This window comes from Eulemur rufifrons, chromosome 5 (genome assembly GCF_041146395.1).
Source record: "Eulemur rufifrons isolate Redbay chromosome 5, OSU_ERuf_1, whole genome shotgun sequence".
NCBI classification, from domain to species: Eukaryota; Metazoa; Chordata; class Mammalia; order Primates; family Lemuridae; genus Eulemur; species Eulemur rufifrons.
In genome coordinates, this window is record NC_090987.1 from 47613260 (window position 1) to 47637273 (window position 24014).

At 42.7% G+C, this 24014-nt stretch overlaps 1 pseudogene; it reads right to left on the minus strand.

Moving 5' to 3' along the window:
• Positions 1 to 14245: 14245 nt before the first annotated feature.
• LOC138383187 (tigger transposable element-derived protein 1-like) lies at positions 14246 to 16049 on the minus strand (annotated as a pseudogene).
• Positions 16050 to 24014: the final 7965 nt, after the last annotated feature.

Genomic DNA, 24014 nt, shown 5'->3' on the forward strand with positions numbered 1-24014 from the left:
CATAGGATACTGCAAAGCCTCTCACTTTTTGAAGGTAGGAGTCAGTAGAGAAAGTGTGCTCTCAGCATGCCCACAGCGCAGCTCCAATTTTTGAATTTGAAGAGCATTTCCACATACCGCATCTTTATGCCTCCACCATCACCAAGACCAGGCTAACCTGGGCACAAAGGCAGTAAGAAAGGTACAGAAAAAGTGTGAGTTTGCACAAGGGTGCGGTAGAAGACGGCCCAGAAAGAGCTCCACAACTGGAACCCCGGTGCAGCGGTATCAGGGTGTGAACAGGGCACAGCTATGACCTCAACCCACAGCTCAGCAATGAGAAGTTGCTTTGGAATCAGGAAAGCTGAGACATAACTTTCAAACTTGTGCTGCATTTCTCTAAACCCATGGCTTCAAGTGGCAGTAAGCCTAGGCCGGTAAGACATGAATTGCTGCTACCTGTTTTTCTCATAATGATAGATACCTATATCACCATAGGAGCATAAAATGTTTAAACAGGACTTTCTTTAAAACAAAATTCCAGAATTTATATATTCAGATTATTTTAATCTCTTCAAAATAATTACTTTGGGGAGCTGTATATTTATTCTACTGATGTTCCACTAATCAAAGTATTTTTTAATTCTAATCACAGTCTATATTACCATCCTTCAAGGATACTATAGAAATGACTCCTGTATTGGCCTGAAAGAATAGAAAACTTCTAAGTACCCTTCCAATTCTTATAAATCATTCTGGCCTTCTAGGAAATATATAAGCATCTCTGATATAATAAAATCATATATCTCAGTCGTAACAAGTTCAATTCCTTACACACACACGCACACACACAAAATCAATTATACAACATCCATACAGGTGGTTACTCAACTTGAACACCTCTCTCAATTCTGTAGAAATCTATCTACAAGGCACCCCATTCCAACTTCAGACAATTCACTCACTTTAAGCTAAAACAAAAGGTTTAGCCTCTAGTGCCATACAGAACAAGGGTTGACCATAAAGTACATAAATCAGAAATTTAATTGTTAGCAAATTTGAATAATGCTTGATAGATCGATTAATGGTTAGTCATTCACTGAGGAAACAAATATCCATTCATATTTTCTTTGTAAGGCTGAAATTTTAGGAGAATTAAGAAAACTTTGAGATTATCAAAATGCTCATGAAATAGATTAATAATTATGTTTAAATTGAGAAAAGACATTATTTTGTTTTGTGCAGAACTTTAGCAAATATTGTTCGCCATTTCAGAAAATGATGTCATATAGCACATGCTGCTCAAAGACTCCCCCTCCCCATACAATCCACCTGTATCAGCACTTTCACTGGTCACTTACCTACAAATAAGTACAAGCATCCAACTACTTCATTTTATTCTCTAGCCTAATCATATCCAAACATTTCAAAACACATATCATTTTGCTATAAATTGCCTTACATGCATTTCTCATTTTGTTATTTATGCACATTATATTGATGTTTTTGAAAGTCAATAAGTTATTACCTATTAATTTCATTTGAGGGTACCAAAAGAGATATTACAAATATTTGTCATCAAAGAGTCTGATAAAGCTGGAACCTCTGATCCATAAACCTTCAGGAACATTCTTCCACCTTGGTTTTCTTAGGTTCGACAAGTACAAAGCGAGAACAGGTGATGCCCTACGTTTGTTTATTTCAGCTTTTATTTGTACGCCTGGCAGGGGTGCAGGTAAGCTCAGGCTCTGGGAACAAAGCAAAGATAAAAACCTCCATTTCCTGTAACTTCTTTAAAAGGTGTCCTTACTTTTAGTCCCAGAAGATCCTCATGGCCTGCAGGAAAGTGTGATCCTAAGGAGGGATACAAAAGGGACATGTGAATTCATTTAACTATCAGGACTTTAATTATGGTAACTCTGAAGTGGATTGGATAAAAATAAGAAAAATTTAAAGAAGGTGAGTGAATTAAATCATCTCTCAAAATAATTTATAAGCTATTTCTTTTTATTTTTGGTTTTGACTGGCATCTTTAAATACTCAGGCTGAGGAAAACCCTCATACACAAAGGCCTATGTATTTTGGTGGCTTTATTATCTTCACTTGTAATGTAACTAACACTCAATGAGAATATTCAAAGGCAAGGACAGAGATTTCTTCAATTTCTAAAAAGTGAAATGTATCTTTCTTCTTTTGTGCCATATGCCAACAGTGGCCACATAAGCTACATGGAAATAATGCCACCACTGAAGACAGCGCACATCCCTACAAGGGGTTGATTAAAACCTTGCACTTTTCCTTCTGTCCGTAACACACGGTCTCTGGGGGGCACCATCTGATCCAGCTGACAAAGACTGGAGCTGGCGGGCAGGTAACTCAGCCCTGCCGCCGTGGGACCGTCCACAATCAGCTCCTGATGGACATCTGTGCAGCAGAACAACGGTGCTTGTCACTTAGGGCTTGACGAGGATATTCTCACTCTCACTACCTTCTGGAAGGCACGCTCACTCCCTGGTCAGCGCAGGCACTGAGGCCGAGGGCCCCTGACCAGCACGCCGCAGCCCCTGCCAGCTTTCCTGTGGACAGTGAGGGTACGTCCTAGGCAGAAAGGCCTGGGGACCTCGTGCCAACACTGGGCACATCACGGGTACCCAGAAATGCAGCTGAAGGAATAAATACATGAAGGAACCAGTGAGTCTTCTATAATATAATGCAATTTGAATTTGCATCTCGATTGTGAGTTTCCTGGGACGGGACCAGCGTTTCTGTCTGTGTGGCCCTTTCTCATATCCCAAACACCCCTGGCCTGGCACAGCCTTGCCAAAGCAGACGCTGAATAAACACTATGGAATGAATGAATATACTCTTAGCAGATATCTATATCATTGGCTTTGTAATTCCCAACTGTGCAAGCACACAAAGCATTACTACTCCAGAACAAAATTCACCAAGCTATTGAACGCTCTACTGCAAAACTTGGCTATGAAAACAAAGGTTGACACAACATAATAGAAAACCCTGTGGACTGGGACTCAGGAAGGCCAAGTCACAGGTCCAGCTCTGCCATTACTCAGATGAGTAAATGTGGGCAAATCAGTTCTCTGAACTACTATTAACAATACATGCCTTTGCCACAGTTTGATTAACAATAGTGGCAGTTGTATTTGGCAAGTCATGGCAAGAATCAACAGGGATCATCTACTACCATAGGAACTATTTTTTATAACAGAAAATTAGTTTTGAATTGATAAGAAGTTCTCTTAAGTTAGATAATTTGCTTTTTGATTCATATTCTGACATAATGACTTCTGACCTTGAATGCGTTGTTTAATACAACCAACCTCTGTTGTATCATCTGCAAAACAGGCTGAATTAACTCAATGGTTCTCAACCCAAGATGATTTAACCCTTCTGCCCCATCCCCAGGGGACATTTGGAAATGTCTGGAGATAGTTTGGGGTGTCACAGCTGAAGAGGCGGAGTTGCTACAGACACCCTGTGAGCAGAGGCCAGAGATGTTGCCACTGAACATCCCACAAGGTGCAGCACAGCCCCCACACACACAAAAATCTGTTAACAGTACCAAGGTTGAGAAACCCTGTATGAGATTACTTCTAAACTCCAAAAAAATGCTGAGTCCAAATGTGTAACAAACAAAACTTACAAAGTTGCTAACTGTGGGTTAGAAGCAGCTTCTTCATAAGCTGGAGCTGGCCTAGGATAGAAGTTACAGCTACTCTGGGCTGAAAGTTCTAGAAACTTGAAAGATAACTTATTTGGACAGGAACCCAACTTAAAGCCAAGCCTACTAACCTCACACACCGCGCATCATGTTGGTGATAAACATGTAACTGTGCCCTTCTCGGGCTCCTTTCTTTGTCCTCTCACCATTTACTCCTTAGCAATGGGCACTGTTTATTTTGGACACACACAAGCCAGTTCTGAAAAGACTGACGATAATATTCTCCTGGTCCTCACAGTAGAAGAAGAATAAAGTGGCCCTAAAGCTTACTAATGATCGACTGCAATAAACGGGTGGGCATCGCCATTCACACAAAACACAGAGACCAGGGCAATGGCTGGCAGTGGAGACGCTCCTCTAAATTCCTGCTCTGTTAACCTTACCGGTTCCTCTTCTAGCCTGAATTGCATGTGTGAGGCTGCCCAAAAAACAGTCACACATCTTCTGGGAATAAAATCACAGCAAGCTCACAGTTTTGGAAGAGAAGGAGGCGGGAGGAGGGAATCTGTGTTCTAACCACCCTCAGAAATTGAGCGCATAAAATATAGATTTGAAAGTGCTATGATGGCATCTCTAATAATTCACCTTTATGACGTCTAGGACCAGCACTAAAGGGTATAATGATAGGGAATTAAAGGATATTCTTTGCCATAAAGCAAAAACCATAGAACCTTTGTATTTTCTTTGATATGTGACCATAATTATAATAAAATGAACAGCTGAGAGGTCATTGCTTACATTTCCCGTAGAACCCAAAGTCTTAGCTGGTTATTCACGGAATCCCAGAGTGTTCAGAATTTTTATTTCTTTCCTGTATAAGCCTGTCACTAACTGACTCAAAATCATTCAACCTTTATTCTCTGGGTGTCTAACATGTGTCAGGCAATTGCTAGGCTCTGGAAATACGTGGTAACAAGCCTTGACTGAACCCAAAAAGTTTTCTGGAGAACACAGGAAAAGTAAAGCTCTACACCTCAGAGTGACATCGTGGGTGACAGTACCTCATTGTAGGAAAGCACACCGGTGTGTCATCCAGTTTTAAGGAGGCTTGGAGGCTTCTTGGAGGACGAAAATTCACAACCGGAAAGACAGGTACAAATGTACTTTAAAAGCCCACAAGAAAGAGAAGACACTCCAATCACACAAGAGCAAAGTGTCCATGCGTTGCACAAAGTAGTCTTAATGGGAATAAGTGAGAAAAATTCCACATAAACATGAATGGAAGTGTTACACAATCTAGACTGTGCCCCAATTATGTTAGCGCTCCCTTCCTGCAGCAGGACGTGCTTACAGAGCCCCGGCCTGGCCCAGCTCCCCACTCCCGACTCCCACCTTTAGTCAAGTCAAACTCACACAGCAGGAGTCAGGGGCCTGAGAAGCCAGCATGTTTGCTGATACTCCACATCATCGTAAATAAGAAAGGCACTCATGGTAAATAAAAACCTACCTGCTTAAATTTAAGTGTATCCAGCTGACCCCACCAGTGAGAAGCTGTAGACAGCAGACCACAAACTACGTCTGGTCAACAGACATTTTCTGTTTATCTTAGCAGTGGCCTAAAAAATGTGAGACTACATTTTTAAATAAAGAGAATTCACATTCTAAAAAGTGCAGATATCCAACTTGAGTTTTGTTGTTTATTTTTGAAATTATAACTACCTCCTTTAGACCATATAAGATCCACGGTTTGCTATAGTCTTTACCACTCCCTACCATCTCCACAGCACTGCGGGATTTTTCTCTCTCTCACCATCCTTGTACTTAAGGAATTTCTTATAGTTGACAAGTACCTACACCCAGTTTCCAAAGGTGAGAAAAAGGAAAGTAAGATCAAGAGGCCTCTGTTTTTGTCTATCTGCCTGCTTCACTCAGTTACCTTCCTTTAGACACGCAAATTGCCGGCCTGGATTTAGGTCTTAACCCCATTTGCTGAACAGCACCAGGTCAATGTACCACGCATGGCCAGAGTAGAAAACCAAAGCCAGGGGCCGAATATCTGCTCACCTATGGACTGGGCGTTGGCTTACATCAGCACTAGCCTAGACCATTCACACTGGCCTGAAATTGTGGCTAAAATCTGGTCCTTGGTTTTTATTCAGAAAGAAATCACAATACCAATAATAATGACCAAATGCTATTTTTGAAATGCTGTCACTCAAGAAAGTCTCATTTTTAAGTCTGATGTACTCACAAAAGAAGGGACCATGAAGAATAAGCAATGGCTCGTAATTGCAGGACCAGAGACCCTTCAGGGACTCAGAGGGTCCTGGTGTCAGGATCAGTATTGGGACACCACATGGTAGGGGACACTGAGTCATTGAAGTGGTCAATGAGGCATATCCAGTGATTTTAGACCTTCCACATCAGGACTGAAATTGCTACCACAAAGGCTCTTGATGGCAGGCTCTAAAATTGGACATCTTTGGGTACACGTGCCCATTTGCAGACAGACTGGCTGCTCAAACTCAGAAGGGCCATAAGGGCTGGTCTGGACTGAGATGAATACCAAAACCCATGGCTGCAGGAAAGGGGAGGAAAGCCCATCCACATTTGCTAAACTCCAAAACCATGTGCCTGCCTAACACGGTGTGGGGTGCCTGACACCTACCACAACCATGCCAAGTTGTCTCCCTAAAAGTAACCTATATCACACTGGAAAAATGGTCGAAGCAGTTACCAGGTCTGCTTCTCCAGTCTTCCCATCTCAGAAATTCACCCAGCTTCTCATGCTAGAGAGCAGAGGCGTAATCTTGCACTCTTTCCTTTCCCCTCCCCACGAATCCATCAGCAATTTCATAAATTCAACCTCCAAAATACTTCCGAAGTCCCTCCACTTCTATTCATGTCCACACCCACCTCCCTGGTCCAAGGTCACCTCCCTGACTCCCACCTGGACATGTGCAATGGCTTGCTAATCGGTCTTGCCACCTGCAAAAGATTGTGCAGATGGCAGCCAGAGTGGCCTTTCCCAGCACATGGCAAGACCACGTGTACTCCTCACTGTTCAGGGCCTTCCATTGGCAGGAAATAAAATGCACTGTCTTTAACTTGGTCCTCCCATGGCTTCCTCTCCACCCTGACCAGCTCTCCAGCCTCCTGCTCAGGGCCTTCTCCTCCTTCCCCTCCCTCCAGTGCACCAACCTCGTTCCCCCTTGGGGTTTCTCCCAGCTTCCCTCTGTCTGAACTTCTCTCTTGCCCGACGCCCACTGGCCAGGGGCTACTCATCCTCAGAAGCCTTTTCTGACCCACAAATCCACATTAGGCACTCCAGTCTTTCTCATCGTATACTTCTGCATTTGTGTGAGTCTGCACTTACTCATGTGTTTGCGTGATTAGCTGATATCTGTCCCCTCATCAGACTACACACTCCGTGAAGGCAGGGGTCATGTATGCATAGTCACCCTATACACGCAGCACACAACTTACACAGAGTGGACACCCAATAAAAATGCTTCACCACTGTATAAATTCCTTAATTCATCCCTTACTCAAAAAAATAAGTGGGGCAAAGATGATTTAATCTAAAAAGCTATTATCATAATAATCCTAAAAGCTACCATAATAGCTTAGATACCAAAATACTTTGTGTCAAAGTGTTGTACTCTCTGTCCCTCTAGTTAAATATGTGCTCTCTGGCTAGTTACAGTGACAAAGGAAAGAGATGCATGCACTGCTGCTCTGTCTCCCACGGCCCCTACCTAACACTTTCCAAAACAATTTATTAATCAATTATTAATTATAACAGCAACCACACTTTTATCATTTCACATCCATCTTCAGGAGGGATCCATAAGCATTCTCCAAGCTTGACTCGTTGCATCTGGCCTCATTTAGAGACTGTTTCACATGAGTTCAAATCAACACAAAATGAAGAAGAAAGGTTCAGCAGGTGACACTGAGCAGGGCCCCGTGCTGCAGTGATGTCCTCCCCAGAGGGTACACCCAGGGCCAGCAGAGTGGAACTATGACAACTCTGATGGGCTCAGAGTTAAGGTTTCATTTTTCCACTGCCTCCATGGAAAACTGTATTTGCAAAATAAAATAGTGATAAATTCTCCTAAAACACTATTCTAAAAAAAGATAAATAATGCAAATGCTTAAACAAAAAATGATTTTATCTGTATGAAGGAACTGGAGAGTTTCATTTCTCCCAAGTATCTTCTAATTCACTGTTTTTCTTTATTTTGCTTAAGTACAATATAACAGTGATATTTACATAGCTTGCTACATGCGCCTTTTTAAAGTGGTAAATAGTACATTGGCTTTTAATGGACCTAAATAGTTTTCTTCACTTGGAGGTATGTTCCTATAATAAACTACCCTCAAAATATTTCTACCAGTGCTGTAAGTTGGAAATGCTTTGTAAACTATAAAATGCTATTCAAATCAAAGGACATCTGTATTCCTAAAACAGAAAGCAAAACATTACTAACAGCTCACATTGAAGTGTTAACACTGAGATCACCTCTTTCCAGCCAAGATCAACTACATCTTCTCAGTTTGGATTTTTCATCAGCAACTGACAAGACCCAATTTGGCGTTCCCTCCACTGGCTTCCTGTTACTGTAACACCCGGTCTTCCTCCCCATCTGACCACTTCTTGGTTTCTCTCTCTTGACTCCTTCCCTGTCTGGACCATGTCACAGAACTGCTCTTTTCTCTCTGTGCTAATTTACTAGCCCTGTCACATGCTTTTTGTTATCAACTCTAAAATTGCTGAGCATTTCCTAGCTGGCTTTCTCCTGGCCCAACAACAGGGCTCTCTCCAATGAAAAGCCATTTCAGTGCCCCATTCAATTCAGTATTTCATAAACTGAACTCAGGTGCTCCACCCTGCTCCCAAGCCACCAAGCCTGGCCCTCCTGGTAACTCCCCCAGGCCACCAGCAGACGCAAACTTTATTAAAATAATTAACTAAAAGACTTGACAGTTGCCTAATGGAGATTCAATCCCTCCTTCAGCTCTAGAGAAAGGGAACCCAGACACACTTGAAGGAGCAATGAGGGGGCAGAAGGCTTGGGGCTTCCTTGGTCAGATGTGTGCTGTGCTTCCTACACAACCTTCCTCACAGTGGGTTTCGGGTCTGCCTGTTCTTCGCAGGAAGAACTCCCGGGTGTTCCATCTGCAAATCTTCCTCCATAATCAGACTGATCTCCCTGACTGCTGCTTTTATCACCCCCTGCCTCTACTCAGCAGTTGCCCGCTCACACATGGATTCGATCCTATGAATGTTTGTTCAGTGTACACGTAAGCACGTGTAAAATACCATGCCAAGCACAGGAGGCTCATTACTTATCACTACAGAGGAATCAGAAGTGTAATTTAAGATACAAATCACACAGGTCCCCAGGTACCGCAGTGAAGTATACAGATGGTGCAGCTCACCTAAGATTCTTACGATGGACTTAAAAACATGTACACTTATTTCTCCTTAAAGTGGAAAGTAAAGCAATTCCTTAACTTTCCTTAACTCTGTCTTCACCAGATCACCTTGCCACCAACACTCTTTCTTCGGAAGCAGACTGAGAGCTCACTGTAGAGGTAGACCAAACTTAATGTTTCTTTTGACCTCAATATTCCCAGAAAAGTGCTAACTAAATGATTCCACGGTCAAGGGCTACATGGCATGCAAACTCATCAGTGTTGCCTCACATCTATGAGCATAATTAATGGCAGTTTTAAGTTCATCTTCCTTCCTTCTCAATGATTACACATCAAGTCAGTGTAGTAATATCCAATCCATTTGAATGTTCCAAATATGTTTCCTCGTTCAACCCTTTCTCCCAATTCTACACAATCACAAGGAATAACTGAAGTTGGCAGTTTTCACATCTTGGGAAGGGCCAAATGCATTTGAAGTCTTCACATTATCAAGCACCAGGAACAAACTCCACCCTAGCACCTCCTGTTTGTCACTTTAATCTTTTTTGAGTTAAGGGGGCTGGAAAACATCAAGAGACTCCACTACGCTTATTTCAACCAAGGACTGAAACTGGAGCCTGCCACAAGCCTCTTCTCCGACAGCTCCAACGGTGGGATCGAGGTGACAGTGCCGCTAGTGAGTCTTAGTGGAGACCAAACCAGCCTGAAGTGAGAGTGAGTCTCCACTGGAAACGGCCCCCAGCAGGACAGGCCGCGGTGACAGGCTGACTGCACGTGGCTATCACGCAGAGTAGTCTCAGCGATAACCATGAAAAAGGCCTTCCTTTTATTTAGTTCCATCTTGGTGCATTGGCGCAGTAAGTGGATAAAGGCATATCTAAAATAAAGCACATTCTATGGACTTTAACCAATGACTAAGGGAGATCAAAAACAGGGGACGAAACCCACCGGAGTTCCCTGACCTCAAGAAAAGGCTCACACCAATCCCGCAGGTAACTGCGGCGCTGGCCCAGGTGTGCTCGCCCACCCCCACCTAGGATCATGCTGGTCCAAGAAGGCCCTGAGAGCAGCGGAGGGCAACTGCCGCCAGCGCACTTCCGGGGTGGGGGGCGCAGCTACTTAGCCACCGTCCCGTGCCCAGAGGCGCCCGCCCTGCGTGCACTCCCTGGGCTTCAACACCGGGGCTGGGTAGAACTCAGAGAGATGAACAAGGAGAGAAAGCCAGTGAGGGATGATGCCTTCGCCAGTAGGGGCACGCTACACTTGTCGGGGCCATCAGCCCAGAGAGGAAACAAAAGCCAAATACCCCCAGCCCAGGGCTCGGTGGCCCCAGGACCGCCCGGGGGCCGCAGGGACTCGCCGCCCCGGTCCCTCGCCCCCAGTCCCGGGCTGCGCGGGCTCCTAGGCGGGTGGAGAAGTGGGGCTCTGCGGCGGCCGCACCCGTCCAAAGTGGGCGACAAGTCGGGCAGCGCCTCGCGCGGGGAGCCCGGCGCGCGCCCCGGCGGCGAAAGAGAAAGAGAAAGAGCCGGGCCAGGGCGGAGGCGATGCCCAACCGCCACCGCCCCCAACGCCCGGCCAGGCCCTCGCCGCGGGAGACGCGCACGCCCCTCGGCCCTCCCGGGGCCCGGGGCCACCCCGCAAGGCGCCGGCCGTGGGCGCCCACTCGGGTCCCGATCATCCCACGCGGGCGGGCGGCGGCGTCCTCCTTACCCCGAGCGGAGCGGCGCCGGCCCGCAACGCCGACTGGGCGACAGGCGCGGGGCGAGCCGGAGCGCGGAGGTGCGGCGGGCCCAGGCTGCTGCGCCGCTGGCCCGGCGGTGCCCGGCGGGAGGGGCGCGAGGGTGCACGCGCGGGGTGGGGGCGCGGGAGCCGCCCCCTGCCCGCCCCACGCGCATGCTCCCGCCGCACCTGCCTCGCTCGGGGTTCCACTCCCCGGGGAGCCGGGTGTCGCGGGCCCGCCGAAGTCGGGGCTTTCCCGTGGGAGGGAGGTGGCTGCGGCTCGATCTTAGATGCGGCTTTCTCCGTATTTGCTCTCTGGGCAGGATTCCCCAAAATCTTGGCTACTTCCTGCCTGACAGCCCCCTCCCCCCCAACGGTGTCCCCCGCAACGGTGTCCCTGGGCGCTCATCCCTGCTTCATCCCAGCTCTGGGGGTTCACCTTCCGAACGCTGTCTGCCTTCTGGATTCCTCTCCGTCCTGCAGCTCGCTCCGATTTTGCCACCTCTTCTCTGATGCCCCTTTCCCGCTCTTGACTTCGCTACACACACGTACCGGGCTACCATTTCAAAATAAAAGAATACTCTTTTCAAGTGGCAAGAAGTGTTTACTGACCCTGTTCCAACCGCTCGGGATTGAACAGGAAACAGGCGCTGGTTCATTCCTGTCCTCATGGAATTAGGGGCTTACTGGCTAACTTTGGCCCTTCCCCAATCATTGTCCCGGTTTTGGAAGGAACTTATTAAATCATTTATTTTGGTTTATTAACTATAAGTAGCTGGTAATCGAAGACTATATTTTATGACTTTTGATGAAATTTTCTTTCATCAGAGTGTCTTGTGTATAAATTCTACTATGCGAATAACTAGTAGGTACGAAATAAGTATTAGTTTGTTACTTTCATCAAGAAATTGAATCATTTAACATGACTAACAATATACCATTCAAAATGACCTTTTTGGTGTTTTTAGGGAAGACTGAGCATTTGGTAGAAACACAAGTTAGTGTTACTACTGAAGAGAGCATTGCAAACCGCTTTGCTAATGCAGTTTTTAAATTAGAAACAATGATCGTAGAAGTTTATAAGTGCAAAGACACACAAACTGTGTTCTGTGTTCTAATCAGTTAAGAAAAAGAGGTTTAAGGCAAAGAGAAAAAGAAAGAGGATGCAGAAGGCAGCATTGTCAAAAGAAAACGTTTAAGACACATCTAACGAAATGCTTATTTCCAGTCCATTTGAACATGTTTGTGCTAAGACATTGTAGAATTGTGGTGCATTTCTCTGCCAACAGGCAGGGCACTACCTTTGGCTACTTGCTCACCCGACTGGATAAAATGACAGTGGGACTCAGTGGATGAAAGGAGTGGATCAGAGTTCCGCCTCCCTACAACTCAAATGAACACACATACAGTTTTTGGTGAAGGACAAGTGTTTCAACTACAGCAGTGTATTCCCAGTCCTTACCAGTCCTGTTTATTTGTCACTAAAGACTTTAGGTCTCAGTGACATAAACATCAAAATGTTCCCAAAATGTTCCCAGAACAAAAAAAGAGTTAAGAGCATTTCTGGTTCCACCTGCCCGTCAGAAAAATCAGTATCAATATTATACAAAATCAAAGAAAGTTGGATTGAAATTTGAATACAGTGAATTTGTATCACCTTGTCTTCACTTTTTTTTTTTTTTTTTTTTTGGAAACGGAATTATTATTTTAACATGTTTATTGATTATATTTGGCTTAAGTTTATAAAAGCAAAATCACTCTGTTTTCATAGGCTAGGTTTAAATAAGGAAAGGATGAACCCATAAAACAGACGACACAGGCAGGGAACCTCATTGAGGGTATTAAATATAAATGCATAGGTGCATAGTGCTGGCAACCACATAATTCTATTCAAAGAAGCTGACATCTGTTTTAAACTTCACTGTTATTCAGATTTTATGGAAATGTAAGCAGGAACACATTAGTACACTTCTTACAGAATTTTTAAAAAGCTGTAGTAGTAAATCCCTTTTATTTGAGCAGATTAAAATAAAATATCCACATTGTTGATTTTTATAACTTTACCTATGGTCCATCATGAGCAAAGGGATTTAGAACACTGGTGGTTACTAGGCATTTTACTTTTATAATTCCATTGAATCCAGCCAACTCTAAATGCAAGGTTGATGTTGACCAGATAAGGATGGTTTATTGTTGAGAGCGACATTCCTGGTGGCATGGTAAACACAGACCCTCTTTCTGGAAGTCATTGAAATATAACATATAACAGAGTCACAGCAGTCCTGTAACACATCTGTGTCCATCAACTGGTGAAAATGAAACTTTCCCACCTGCTAAGATAGTGATTGGCTTTATTAAGGAACACACCAATTTTTTAAAATTTGCCAAACTTGCACAGAGTGAATTCCTTTACATGCTTTGGTGAAATCCAGCAGAAGTTATCTTAACATAATTCTATACTTACTTGGACAAGCAAATTATCCACAACAGGTAAAATTATTTCATTGGTCACCATTTATCTTCAACAACTAGTATCAGCAAGTTTATTTTCATATTAATGCCACTGCTAATAATTTCCTCTGTTACAGTTTGTCTATTACAGTGGTGTTTTTCTAAGTGGATTGTCCAATATTAAACTTTTTTAATGGACTGAGATGTAAATAATTGCATGGAGTTCCATTTAAATGTAAACATTAGTTTGGAAAGATGTATAAATTATATCAAATGATTAAAACTAATTTTAAATAAATGATACCAAGCTTTTGGTATCAAAGATAATATGCACGTCATGCTATTTTGAACAAATGACTTAAAATCTATATAAAAATCTATTTAATTTCATATTTGTACTTTCTTTTAGTTGAACAGAGCAATCAAAAAGTAGCTTAAAAACACTGCCTCTAGGTATACTCCCTCAAAATTTTTAAAAATCTAATTTAAACACAATATTTCTGATGATGCATAGAGTCTGTATAAATTGAACAAGATAAGGATCCTCACGTCAGTAAGAAAACTTCATTTTCCACTACAACCAATACTGACTACACCAATGGGATTTGGAGAAGGGCATGAAAAAAACCAGAAGGAAAGCTACCAATTTCTTTAATCTCCATTTTCCTAGTTATTGATGGGACAACCATGCCATCTCCAAGGCAAGAGATCTAGAAGAAGGAAAATGGGAAATTTGGTGGTAGAAATTCACATTTTCCTGAATAGCAATATGCCCCAAATAACTATAGCTAGAAATACTTTTTCTAAAAAATAGCAGGCACACCTTAGACATAATTGCCAGTTCAGCTCCAGACCACTGCAATAAAACAAATATCGCAATAAAGTGAGTCACACAAATGTTTTTGTTTTCCAGTGCATTTAAAGGGGTGTTTACACTATACTGTAGTCTATTAAGTGTGCAATTACCTTCATTTAAAAATACTTTGTTGCTAAAAAATACAAGTGATCATCTGAGCCTTCAGCAAGTCGTAACCTCTTTGCCGATGGAGGGTTTTGCCTCTGTGTTGATGGCTGCTAAATGGTCAGAGTGATGGTAGCTGTAGGCTGGGATGGCCGTAGCAATTTCTTAAAATAAGACAACAATAAAGTTTGTTGCATGAGTCAACTCTTCCTTTCATGAAAGATTTCTCTATAGCGTGTGATGCTGTTTGATAGCAATTTGCCCATAGTGGAACTTCTATCAAAATTTGGGTCAATCTTCTCAAACCCTGCCACCACTTTATCAACTAAGTTTATGGAATATTCTATATCCTTTGTTGTCATTTCAACAATGTTCACCGTATCTTCACCAAGAGTAGTCTCCATCTCGAGAAACCACTTTCTTTGCTCACCCATGAGAAGCAACTCCTCATGAGTTCCAGTCTGATCATGAGCTCGCAGCAATTCAGTCACATCTCCAGGCTTCACTTCCAATTCTAGTTCTCTCGCTATTTCCATCACACCTGCAGTGACTTCATCCACTACAGTTTTGAACCCCTCAAAGTCACCTATGAGAGTTGGAATCAAGTTATTTCAAACTCCCGTTAATGGGGACATTTTGACCTCCTTCCATGAATCATAAGTGTTCTTAATGGTATCTAGAATGGTGAATCTTTTCCAGAAGATTTTTAATTGACTTTGCACAGATCCATTAGAGGAATCACTATTAATATTTATAGCAGCTATAGCCTTACAAAATGTATTTCTTAAATAAGAAGACTTAAAAATGTAAATTAGTCCTTAATCCATGGGCTACATAATGGACAAGTGTTAGCAGCCATGAAAACAACATTAATCACCTTGTACATCTCCAGAAGAGCTCTTGGGTGACCAGGTGTATTGTCAATGAGCACTAATATTTTAAAAGGAATTTTTTTTTCTTAACAGCAGTTCTCAACAGTGGGCTTCAAATATTAATTAAACCATGCTGTCAACAGATGTACCTTCATCCAGGTTTTCTTGTTACATTTAGAGAGCACAGGCAGAGTAGATTTAGCATAATTATTAGGTACCATAGGATTTTCAGAATAATAAATGAACACTGGCTTCGACTTAAAGTCACCAGCTGCATTAGCCCCTAACAAGAGAGTCAGCCTGTCCTTTGAAGCTTTGAAGCCAGGCATGACTTCTCTCTAGCTACGGAAGTCCTAGATGACACCTTCTTCCAATAGAAGGTTGTTTCATCTTCACTGAAAATCTATTGTTTCGTGCAGCACCTTCATCACTGATCTTATCTAGATCTTCTGGGTAACTTGCTGCAGCTTTTACATCAGCGCTTGCTGCTTCACCTTGCACTTTTATGTTACAAAGTTTGCTTCCTCCTTAAACCTCATGAAGCAACCTCTGCTAGCTTCCAGCTTTTCTTCTACAGCTTCCTCACCTCTCTCAGCCTTCACAGAATTGAAGAGAGTTAGGACCTTGTTCTGGTTAGGCCTTAGCTTAAGGGAATGCTGTGGCTGGTTTGATCTTCTGAGACCATTCAAACTTTTTCCATATCAGCAATAAGGCTATTTCGCTTTGTTATCATTTGTGTGCTCACTAGAGTAGCAGTTTCAATTTCTTTCAAGAACTTTTCCTTTGCATACACAACTTGGCTTAGTGTCTGGCACAAGAGGCCCAGCTTTCATCCTACTTCAGCTTTCAACATACCCACCTCATTAAGTTTAATCATTTTTAGCTTTTGACTAAAAATAAGAGATGTGCGACTCTTCCTTTCACTTGAACACTTAGAGGCCATTGCAGAGTTATTAGCTGGGCTAATTTCAATATTCTTGTGTCTCAGAGAATAGGGAGGCCCTAGGAGAGGGAGAAAGATGGGGGAACAGCTTGTTAGTGGAGCAGTCAGAATGCACACAGCATTTATTGGTTAAGTTCTCTACCTTATATGGGCTTGGTTCATGGCACCCCAAACAATTACAATAGTAACAACAAAAGATCACTAATCACAGATCATTGTAAGATAATAATAATATATTACCAGATATTCAAAATATTACCAGAATTACCAAAATGTGACACCAAGACAGGAAATGAGAACATGCTATTGGAAAAATGGCACCAACAGAATTTTTTGACCCAGGGTTGCCACAAACCTTCAATTTGTGAAAAAATGCAATATCCGCAAAGCATAATAAAAGGAAGGGCAATACAACAAAGTATACTGATATACAGAATACATGCCAGGAGTCAGGAAGGTGATTTCTAGTCCTAGCTTGGTCACTGACCCGTCATGGAAAGAAACCAGCTGGCACCAGAGGATGTGTCTCGGGCATAGATAGCACTTACTTCCGGGATCATCAAGGTCAGGGGCTAGGTCTAGTGCTCAGCATCGTAGGTTCAGAAACCTGACTTTGTTAATGCTCCCAGAAGTGATCAGGATAAGGAAGCCAGTTGAAAACAAGAACGCCAATTATACTGACAGACATAAATGCCAAAAAGATCAATGTTTTCTAGCCAGTATATTTCCACCATTATAGTCTACAAAGGTAGGCAAACTGTGTTAAAAGATTGCCAAGTAACCATGCAATCAGAACAAGGAAAGCTGGCTGCTCCTGTGAGTAGGGTCAACAAGGAACAACTGTCTGGTAAAACCATTCTCATAGAGGGGTGTCTCTAGCCAAGAAACTCAAAAGCTGTGTCAGCTGAATATGATGCTATTAATTGAGTCAGTTTTCTTTTGCATTCTAATATTTGTGATATTCCCTAATTACCAACTTGGTTGGATTTAGGTATTTTTAAAAAACTCCACCAGCAATATACTTACACACCATCTCTTGGGGGAGGAGCCTACTTCTGCAGAATGATGAGCTCCTTTATTTTTTCTTTTTGGCTCTCTCAGAGTATGGCTCTTTTCTGACTTGTTCTTGAACCAATCTCAAAAATCTGAAAGTATCTGAATGTCAGCCCTTATGTACTAACTGCCCAAATCCAAACTTGTTTGAATTATTTCCATTTTAGATTTAATTTTCCCCATTTTATTAAATCTTTAGACAAAGTAAAAAGACCGTTTTTTTTTTTTGCTTGGTATACTATCTTAATGTCTAATATTCCATTAAAAAATATAGAGTCCAGAATGGGCTTGGTGTCCCATGCTTGTAATCCCAGCCCTTTGGGAGGCCAAGGTGGGAGGATCACTTGAGGCCAGGAGTTTAAGATGCTTGAGCAAGAGCAAGACCCCGTCTTTACAAAAAAAAAAAAAAAAAAACAGAAAAATTTGCCAGGTGTGGTGGTGCGCACCTGTAGTCCCAGCTACTTGGGAGGCTGAGGCAGGAGGATCACTTAGGCCCAGGAATTAAAAGTTGCAATGAGCTATGATGCCACCTTCACTCTAGCCCAGGTGACAGAGTGAGACCTGATCTCAAAAAAAATAGAGACAGAGAGTCCAATTTTTATGGATTGAATATACATTTGTTCTTTTTCATTTTGCTGCCCAAAATGCAAATTCTTATAAAAATTCATTTCTAATTTTAGAAACGAGTTGATCTAAAACTGCTAAAATAACATTTCCATAAGAAAGTAAAAAGGGGCCGGGCGCGGTGGCTCACGCCTGTAATCCTAGCACTCTGGGAGGCCGAGGTGGGCCGATCGTTTGAGCTCAGGAGTTCGAGACCAGCCTGAGCAAGAGCGAGACCACACCTCTACTAAAAAAAAAAATAGAAAGAAATTATATGGACAGCTAAAAATATATATAGAAAAAATTAGCCGGGCATGGTGGCGCATGCCTGTAGTCCCAGCTACTCGGGAGGCTGAGATAGGAGGATCGCTTGAGCTCAGGAGTTTGAGGTTGCTGTGAGCTAGGCTGACGCCACGGCACTCACTCTAGCCTGGGCAACAGAGTGAGACTCTGTCTCAAAAAAAAAAAAAAAAAAAAAAAGAAAGTAAAAAGGTTTTATCCACCCTCATAAAGATAGAAGTTGCATGTTTCTCTAGACTATGAGATCACCAAGTGGTATACAGTGAGAGTACAGTGTTGTACACCTGTATTGAACTTAAATATTGTATATTCCCCTGTTTCTGGATTGAATGCAACTAATTATTAATACTTTATATTATTGAGCTATTAATATTGCCCTGAAAATAGGATATCCTCTCTCTATACACACACACACACATACACACACACACACACACACAGGTACCACATGATATTGTCATCAACAGAGAACTGCATATTGGACAGTGGTCCCACAAGATTATAATGGAGCTGAAAAATACCTATCACCTAATGACATTATAGTGGTAATGTAGTGCAACACATTACTCATGTGTTTGTGGTGATGCTGTTGTAAACAAACCTCCTGCACTGCCAGTTGTACAAAGTATAACACATGCAATCATGTATAGTACATAATATTTGATAATGATAACCAGGACTATGTTACTGGTTTGGTTTATATACTTACTAAGCTATACTTTTTATTGTTATTTTAGAGCATACTCCTACTTAAAAAAAAAAAAAAAGTAAACTGTAAAACAGGCAGGTCTTTCAGGAGGTATCCAGAAGAAGGCATTTTTATCATAGGAGATGACAGCTCCTTGCGTGTTATTGCACCTGAAGACCTTCCAGTGGGACAAGATGTGTATGTAGAAGACAGTGATATTGATGATCCTGACCCTGTATAGGCCTACCTAGGCTAATATGTGGATTTGTGTCTTAGTTTTCAAAAAAAAAATTTAAGTAGGAAAAAAAGTTAAATAGTAAAAACCTTATGGAATAAGGCTATAAGAAAGAAAATACTTTTATACAGGTGTATAAGATGTTGGTATTTTAAGCTAAGTGTTATTGCAAAAGAGTCAAGGCTGGGTGTGGTGGCTCATACCTGTAATCCCAGCACTTTAGGCGGCCAAGGGGAGAGGATTGCTTGAGGCCAGTGTCGCGCCGCAGTTGCCAGCAAGTACGACACGACCAGTTGGAGTTCTTCCAGCAGTAGTTTAATGAGGCATCTACAACAGTTACATGGCGAGAGACCTCGAACAGGAAATGCAAGCTGCTTTTATAGCCCCGGATAGGTGTGTCCCACAAGCGTGTCCCACAGGGATAGGTGGAGGGCCTGACTATGCATGTCCTGGGCGGATACACTAGGAGGCCTAGACCGCTCCCCACAGGCCAGGAGTTTGGGACCAGCCTGGATAATATAGCAAGATCCCGTCTCAACAAAAAATCAAAAAATTTTTTAAAGTAAAAAAAATTCTAAAGCAGTTTGGAAAATTTTTTTAATTTAAAAAGAAAAAAATGAGTCAAAAGTTTAAAAAAATAAAAAAATCATCAAGTACTAAAGTTATAGTAAGCTAAGGTTAGTTCACTACTGAAGAAAGATATTTTTTATAAATCTAGTGTAGCCTAAATGTACAGTGTTTATAAAGCCTACAGTAGTGTACAGTAATGTCCTAGGCCTTCCCATCCACTCACCCAGAGAAACATCCAGCAAGCTCCATTTATAGTAAACGCCCTATGCAGAAGTACCATTTTTTATCTTCTATACTGTACTTTTACTGTACCTTTTCTGCATTTAGATATATTTAGATATACAAATACTTACCATTGTATTCCAATTGTCTACAGTATTCAGTACAGTAACGTGCTATACAGGTGTGCAGCCTGGGAGCAATAGGCTGTATCACATAGCCTAGGTGTGTAGTGGCCTAGACCATCCAGGCTTGTGTAAGTGCACTCTGTGAAATTCACATAATGCTGAAATCACCTAAGGACACTTTTTTCAGGATGCGCCCCATCATTAACAGATGCATGACTATCCCACATTATAATAAGTACATTTACTTTGGTTTCTGTCACAGAGCACCTAAGACCCTTGAATTTCCAGAATGCTGGGAATGCCCTTTGTTATTTATAAGAAGCTCCTTTAGATCATACCCTTTAAGCTAACAAGACTTGGTTGGGGGCGGGGGGCCTCAGTTACCCCCAGGGTGGGGCTGGTCACCAGAAAGATCGAGTGATGAGAGGATGGAAACTTTCAGTGGGCAGTGGGGTGGGAGGGGCTGGAGATTAAATTCTATAAAGACTCTTGAACAATGAGATTTGATGAGCTTCTGTGTTGGCATGTGCCCCTACTCCACAGGGACAGAAGCTCTTGCACTCAAGATTCTTCTGGACCTCACCCTATATGTGTCTCCATCTGGCTGTTCATTTGTATCATTTATAATTAACTGGTAAATGTAATTCAAGTGCCTTCCTGAGTTCTGTGAGCCATTCTAACAAATTATTGAACCTTAGGAAGGGGCCCTGGGAACCCCTGATTTATAGCCAGCAGGTTAGAAATACGGAGGCCTGGGACTTGCGGCCGGTATCTGAAGCTGGGGGCCGTCTTGTGGGTACCCTTGAGCAGTGGGGTCTGCACCAACACCGGGTAGTTAGTGCCAGAATTGAATTGAGTTGAACATCCAATTGATGTTAGGAGAATCAGAGAATTGGTTGTTGGTATTGGAAAACACTAAAACTGTAATATACCAGAATGGAACAAAGCTCCCCAATTTAGTCTAGTTGAGCCAACAACATAAAATATAACAGTAAGGAAGTTGTTCCTAGTTTTTAAACCTTCTGTTTCAGCACTAAACTTCTGAGCTCCTTAAGACCTCTGTTGATATTTCGGATATTTCCCTACTCCATCTAAACAGGAAAAAGCTCACATACCTTTGTAAGTGTGGTGGATCAATTAAATTAATGGCCTCAATTAGTGGCCTCCCTTTATCAACACCCCTCCCAATGTTACTTTGCATTTATTCCCATCATGTGGCAGGAATCAGGGGTGGCCTGTGACTTGCTTTTGCCAATAGAAGGGGTGAAGTGGTCATACGCCAGTTCCATACATGTTCCTATTTGTGTCATGCTTCTCTGTGATCGTCGTAAGAATAAGCTCGCCTGCAGGAGAATGAGACACGGCCAGTCGTTCCGTTTGAGGCCCTAGTGTGAGAGAGCACATAGTGCCCAGCCAACCACCAGGTAACTGTGTGTGGTCAGCACAAGTGAATGAGCCCAGCAAGACCAGCCGAGCCGGCTCAGATCAGCAGAACCATCCAGCCAACCCAAATACTCAGGGCAAATAATAAATGATTATGGTGTTAAATCTTCAAATGTTGGGGTGGTTTTTTATGCAGCAATAGTTAGATAAGACAAAAGGGTTGTTTATTTATTATTACTTTAAATTAATGTCATTTCTTTGCTCTTGGAGTAAAATGAGTAGCTGGCTAGGTGTTCTGTTCCTCTAAAACTTGAATGTTGAATAAGTTCAGTATTTCTGATTTCAGGGATAAAGCTGTAGGAAGCAATTGCAGCTGTCTAAGTTTTGTACAAACGTGGGACGTTATACAGTATCGTCCCATTAATGTTCTCACACAGATACTCAAGCGTTTTCCACCCTGACTGACAACAGCAACAGAAGCCTTCCTTTGACTTGGCTTTCATCTTGGGCAGCCCCACCCTCTGCTTCCCTTAATTATCAACTCCTATAGCAATCTATCTACAGTTTACACTTATGCTATAACTCCTTGAATCTGACATCTGCCCCCTGCTCTCTGCTGAAACAGTTCTCTTAAAGGTCATAAATGGCCCTCAAATTGTCTTATTTATTTGTTTATTTAGAGACAGGATCTTGCTCTGTCACCTAGGCTGGAGTACAGTGGTGCGATCATAGCTTGCTGCAACCTCACATTCCTGGGCTCAGGTGATCCTCCTGCCTTAGCCTCTCAAGTAGCTGGAATCACAGGCTCACTCAACCATACTTTTTGTAGAGACAGGATCTCACTATGACCAGGCTGGTCTCAAACTCCTGGTCTCCAGGGATCCTCCCACATGGACCTATCAATATGCTGGGATTACAGGTGTGAGCCACCACATCCAGCCATTTTGTTTTTCTTTTATTAGAGATGGGATCTTGCTGTGTTGCCCAGGCTGGTCTCAAACTCCCAGGCTCAAGTGATCCTGCCTCAGCCTCCTGAGTAGCTGGGACTACAAGCACAAGGCACCTCACTTGGCCCTATTTTTTTTAATTTTCCTTTTTTAATTGACAAATAATAATTGTACATATTCATGTGGTACATGGTGACATTTCAATACACATAATGTATAGTGATGAAATTAGAGTAATTAGCGTATTCATCATCTCAAATAGTTATCATTTTTTTATGTTGGGACATCCAATATCTTCTTTCTAGCTATTTGAAACTATGTATTATTAACTATAGCCATGCTACAGTGGTATAGAACACTAGAACTTATTCCTCCTACTTAACTGTAATTTTATACCCTTTAACAAATCTCTCCCTATGTCTCCCTTCTCCCTACCCTTCCCAGCCTCTAGTACCCTCTGTTCTACTTTTTATTTCCATGAGATCAACTTTTTTTGGCTTCCACATATGAGTTATCTGCTTACCAGACTCTTCTGTAACATTTGATGATCCTAAGCTCAATCTTCAAATTCTTTCCCTTGGCCTTGGTGAGGGGCAAAATCCCTCTGAGGTCACTTGGGAAAAAAGCAACACCCTCAGGCAGAATCAGAGGTCTTTCCAGAATCACAAAGTCAGGAAGCACAGCCGGGCCCCACAAGGCACTGGGGCCGAGGTTACTCCCCATCATTCCAGGCCCTTGGGCCTCTCAGTCCCTTTCCTCTGTCCTCTCTGTTTCTCTGTGCACTTTCTCTGCCTCTGTGGACACACGTGGTCAAACCCACACGTGGCCAAACCCCAGGCCCAGTTCAAGCACCTCACGTACTGATTAATATCACTGAGTTCCAGCTTCTCATTCCTGGGAAAGATTAATGGGCCCAGCCAAACTCAGGTGTCTACTCCATAAGTTGGCAGGGGCACATGTTCAATATGTTACAGATGCCCACACCTGGCGTAGGTGTCATATGGACTGGGAAGGTGTCTCCAACATCTTGCTGGGCTCCCGTGAGTGGCGCTGTCCTCTCTCGACTCTCCCCCTTCTTCTCTGACCACTTCTCAGTGTCCTTCACCAGCCCCCTCCTCCTCCACTTACCCTCAACAACTGGCGGGTAAGAGTCTGTTCCTTCGGAATCCGAGCTATTTTTCTGAGCTTTCAGACCACTGATATGACAGCAACTATTTGCTTTTTGACCCCCAAATCTATATATCTTATCCTGACATTTCTCTGGAGTTGCACAATCATATTTCCAACCACTTGTCTGTTATTTCCACAGGGATTTTCCACTGACTTTTGACATATCCAACTCCTCCCTCATTTTCTGCCCTGGGATCCTTCCCTTTTCATCTCCTCCTCCTCTCCTGTCCTTATTTGAGACCACCCCACCGTCTTCCCAGGCATTTTCTACTCCCTGAATTCTCCAAGCTCATTCTACAGCCAACTGTTATTGACGTTTTTCTATATTATCATTTTCTCCCCACCCACTTTTTTTTTATTTGTTTTCTTTTTGTACTTCCCCTTCCTTTCCTATTACCTCGTCCAGGCTCTGATCATTTCCCTCTAGAACTATCTTGTACTCCTGATGTCTAGTTTCGTGTGAACATTTTCACCTTGGGCACCCACATAATTCTATTTCAAAATGGATTTAGAGAAGAATTTATCTGGTTGCAATATTAAAAAGAAATTTCATTCTTTCATATTATTTGTGGAGGAACAGTAGAAGACTTCCAAATACTTCATCTATGCTGGCCCTTCAAACGGACTGAAAAACCCGTCTCTCCTTGCCAGCCTCTCACTTCACCCTCT